The sequence below is a fragment of the Lolium perenne genome, chromosome 1, assembly GCF_019359855.2.
Source record: "Lolium perenne isolate Kyuss_39 chromosome 1, Kyuss_2.0, whole genome shotgun sequence".
In the NCBI taxonomy this organism is placed as follows: Eukaryota; Viridiplantae; Streptophyta; class Magnoliopsida; order Poales; family Poaceae; genus Lolium; species Lolium perenne.
This window is the reverse complement of record NC_067244.2, coordinates 183452217-183456832: the sequence shown is the minus strand read 5'-3', so window position 1 is coordinate 183456832 and position 4616 is coordinate 183452217. Positions and strand designations below refer to the sequence as shown.

At 43.8% G+C, this 4616-nt stretch overlaps 1 long non-coding RNA gene across 1 annotated transcript; it reads left to right on the top strand.

Moving 5' to 3' along the window:
• Window positions 1-475: 475 nt before the first annotated feature.
• On the top strand, window positions 476-4106 carry LOC127315258 (uncharacterized). Its single transcript, XR_011745503.1, has 3 exons — window positions 476-1468; window positions 2529-2614; window positions 3885-4106. It is a non-coding gene; the product is annotated as an uncharacterized lncRNA (long non-coding RNA).
• Window positions 4107-4616: the final 510 nt, after the last annotated feature.

The following is a 4616-nucleotide window of genomic DNA, read 5'->3' as shown; positions in this document are numbered from 1 at the left end:
GGTGATCCGATATTGAATATATATTGTATATTCCTCTTGAATTCTTTTTGGTTCTAATTTCAAATTTGTTTGAAATTGTACATTCATATGCATGTATGTATACAGTACCGTAGAATATGTGAAACTCCTTCAAAATTAAAACCCAAAAGAAATAAAACAATACAAATTAAAAAGAAACCAGATTTAGGGGGAGGGGGGCTAAAACCCTAAACCTTGCATGTTGGTATGACTAAATGAAGCTATCAAGAAACTTTCTTTGCATGATGGTTACCTCTTATCTTTTACCATATGCTTTGTTCGTTGTAAATATGATCTTATGTATACTTACAAACTACCACCGGGAAATATTTCCTAATACCTCTTGTCCTAGGACAATTGGTAATCAATTATGAGGTAGATATTTATTGATCATATCTACATTGGCTCTTGTGTTTAAATTGTAACGGCCCAGGATATTACCCCTATTAGATTCTCCCGTTTGTCTTTTCTTTGTGCACCGTCATCGCATCATGCATATCATACCATGTCACTTTGGTTCTTATCAATTTGCATTTGGATTTTATCTACCCTCTTTATTTTATATTATTGGTTTTTCTCGCTCTCTCTTCTCTCTTGTTCTATCTTCCAAGCTTCAAGCCTACCTACCTATTTCTACACTTGGGCACTTTTAAAAATGTCATGCCAATTTTTCTAGTAAATATCGGTTGATATTAAACCCGCTCTCTTTAATCTCTTATCTTGCAATTAATCAACTTAAGAATAATTTTGGAATGTTGAAAATGTTTTTTTTTCTTGGTTTCAGATAAATAAAGATATTATGTTGAAACTACTTCTGTCACTTCTCTCTACCTTTGTTTCAAATTCTAACTTGTTTTCCAATGGTTTAAATAAAATCAGAGAAAGAAAAAGGAATAAAAGAAATATATAAAAAAATCAGCCCAAGCTCTATCTTCTCTTCATAGCACAAGCCCATCTAACCTCTTTCTTCTTTTCCTGGAACGACCAACGCAGTGCCCTGGCTCCTTGCTTCCCGTACACGAGCACGAGGCTTGCGTGCTCTGCTTTATCCCACCTGCTCCTCCACTTTCCCCTCCTCTTTCCCCCTCCAAATCAACCCCCCAACCCTAGCTGCCTACTTCCTCTTGCCGCCGCCGCCGCCCCATCTTCTATCCCCTCCACAAAAGGATTCAGAGGAGAACAACCAGGGACAATTTGGAATTTTCAGTCACCGATTTCGCCGGAGAAAGGTCGACGCCTCGCCGCCACTGTTCCTCGCCGCCGTTCGCCGTACTGAGCACGGGGATGGAGCCCCTGTGGTCTCCGTTCTTCCCTTGCTGAGTCCCTGGAGCAGGAGCAGCTCTAGGACGTCTTCTTAGACCTCGTCTTCTTCCTGGAGCCGCGCGCCTCTACTTCCTCTTCCTCGTCTCCATCGCCCCCGAGCTCGAGCGTCTCGCCATCGTCGTCCTGGGTGAGAACTGTCTTGCCTCCACCCTCTCCATGTTCGTTCTGTCGCAGTAGTTTTCCCTGTCGAGAGGTGAGCGCATGGTCACCATGTTCGTTGTCCACACCTGTGCGTATTGCTGCAAGTTTCATCTTCAGTATCTATATTCAGTTAGCTACTCCTATCTCTGTCTGCCCGCAGGTTAACACACGCACACACCACACACTGCACACCACGGGCACGTTTGCTGCTGCTGCTTGCTCGCTGGCCACGCACTCCCCATCACGCGCTACTCTGCTTTGCTAATTCCAGTCGCCATCTTCGTTTCTTCACAGACGCTCGCAGACAGCTGCCAGTCTTCAGCTATGTATGTCTTCGTCAGTTCAGTTCCAAGCAGCACGATCCCCTCCTTTGAATTAAGCAAAGTTGTACGCCAATAGCTTTGCTTCTTTCTCCTTGACCAGATTGAACTGGGATCCTTTCACGACAGCATCAAGTCCCAACCTTTTGCTTATTCTTATCGATGCATAATCTTGTGTTGCTTCAAAAGAACGTGCACACCTCACGCTACCTTCAGTTACACCCAGTACTTCTATCTTTGTATCCAATGCCAGATAGTCCTCGGCTCTGCAAGTTTTCCTTTTTATTTCTCTTTACAAATCCTGTCTTTTTTATATCTTTTAAACTACAACCGCTAATACAATGTGATATATATGAATCTTGCTAATAAAATGCTTTAAATAATAATATGACATTCATATGCATGTTTATATCTCGCATCTTGTCGTTCTGTTATAGTTTGCATCACACTTAATAATTAAACGCGGAGTATTTAGGAATTACCGGCTACGGTTCCTCGCTCCGATTAAAATTGATGTAGCTCACCCGTGCCATGTCTTGCCATGCTAAATAACACTTAATATTGCCGGTAGAAAAGTAACTCGAACATAATAATTATGTGTCGGAATTCCGATTCCGCTTAAATTGGATAAGTGGATCGCATCATCCTTGCCATGTCATGCATATCATCTTGAGCATGCCGACTCTTTATCCGTAGTAGTAAGATTGCATACGTTGTGTGTTCCAGCATTTGCTTCTTCCCGGATAGGATCACGAAGTGGTGATGTGAGATACGACGAGTTCTCCGACAAGTTCTTCTGCAGCTTTTCACAGGCGAGCCCACCCCTTCACCTATTTTACTTTTACATGCTCTTTTGATCTATTGCTATCCTTATGTTGCGATTCTGTTGTGTCACGTGTCCTATCCACCTGTTACCTATATGTCCGAGATACGCCTCCTCGCCCTACCTATTGTTTGTTGTTTGCCAGCCTTGCGAGTCGTAGGCGTGTTTAGGCTCTGTTGTTTATCTCGATCTGTTATCGGGATATGTTGGGTTGTTGGGAGGTTTTTTTTTTACATGCTATATCATTTGTTGGAGATAATCACACTTTACTTTATTGTTAACAACTAAAATTGTAAGCAGAGGCATCTGTGAGCCCCTTTGCGAAAGCATCGGAACTTTGACTTGCTAATGTCCCCTAGGACCCGAGTTCTTGTTATCTGTTCCGAGATTGAGCGCTCTACCCGTACGTGGGGGAGTGGGACCCCCATCACCCACTACCTTTCCTCGAGTCTGTTTATTGGGAGCCACAACCTTGGTTTTATTTGCTCATATGCACGATGCACGATTTACTTCTGTTGCCTTCGGGTGTTTATATTATGTTCTGTACTCATATCGTGGAACGATTAGCGACAGCAGGTTGTTCACACTTAGCTTAGCCGTTGGCACAAACCTCTGGGTCCGTATCGGAGTACGGCCGAACTTCGTCACGGGTAGCTTAGTTGGGTGGCTCCCATTAAACTTTCTCTTGCATTGGGAACGGTCTTGATGTGAGACTCCACCTGTAGTAAGTGGGTTCGAGCATGCGTATGGTTACATTTGGGCAACCCCTGCAGGGTGTACATCTTATCGATAAGCCGTGTCCGCGGTTATGGACGACTTGGAATTGTATGGCTTGATCATAGAACAACTTACACCTTATACTTGTTGTTAATAATCTGATAATAACTTGTGTAGTAATATAGCATTACCACAACCGATACCTAATAAAATTTGTCCACCGTTGAGTGCCTTTTACATTGCCTCTTCGCTTTGTTGAAGGGGATATGTGTAATCGGCTGGGTTATGTTTGTGTAGTATTTATCTGTTACCTTGTGCGCTCTCTTATCTTCTCTGAGTAGACGGATGTTGTAGCGTGTCTCTATTGGATAGTAGCTTTGCTGCCGCTAAACTCCACATATAGCCGGGTGAAGTTTATACCGCCCACCAGCGAGCATAGCTGGTCTTGTCTCGCAAGTACGTGCCAATGGTACTTACCCTCGCCTTCCTTTCTTTTTGTCTCCTCCCCCTTTTGTCGGCAACCGATGGCCCGACTTTGACAGGTACGAGATGATGACGTTAGCAAGGTTACCCTTCCGGCTTGGCCTGGGCAGGGTTATGGACGCCATTGGTTATCTTCAGGACTCTTAGTCCAATTTGTATCTTGTCCGTACTCGGACGTATTCGATCTTCTGTATGATTTGGATCTTTGTATTGTATATTTGTATCTTGACTCGTTGGAGTCCTTGTTGTAATATATATGTATCTTGTGGGCTCTATTGTAATCCTGTTGTAATGTTACCGCTCGTGTTAATTCCTCTGGCATCACGTGTGTGATTCGTCGCGCACGTCGTGTCGGAGGGCGTCTCTGAATCGATATCATGCGGATTTCGGCGGGATCGCTGGGATCCTCATGGTACCGGTTCCGGGGCGTCACAAGTTGGTATCAGAGCTCAGGTTGACGGTACCCCACTAGTCCAGCCTCTAGGATAACCTTGCCTATGGTCGTTAAGTTTAGAGTGTCAAAACTATTTTTCTAAAAATTCGTTGGATAGATCTGATTAGTTCTGATTTTTCTCCTTATCTAATTCTTTCTCCTCTTACCTTTGCGAGTTTTGAGTCTTCTCTCTTATCTGAGTTTCTCTGAGTCTTAGGTTCCGACGTGGGTTGGACGATCTCTGCCTTAACCTAATAGTACCGATCTTTGAAGACCTTCCGATAGAAGAACATCACCGGCGGCTACCTCTGTCCGCTCCGTTGACGTCACCTTTGGTTCTGCGATTCTTCTTCAACTC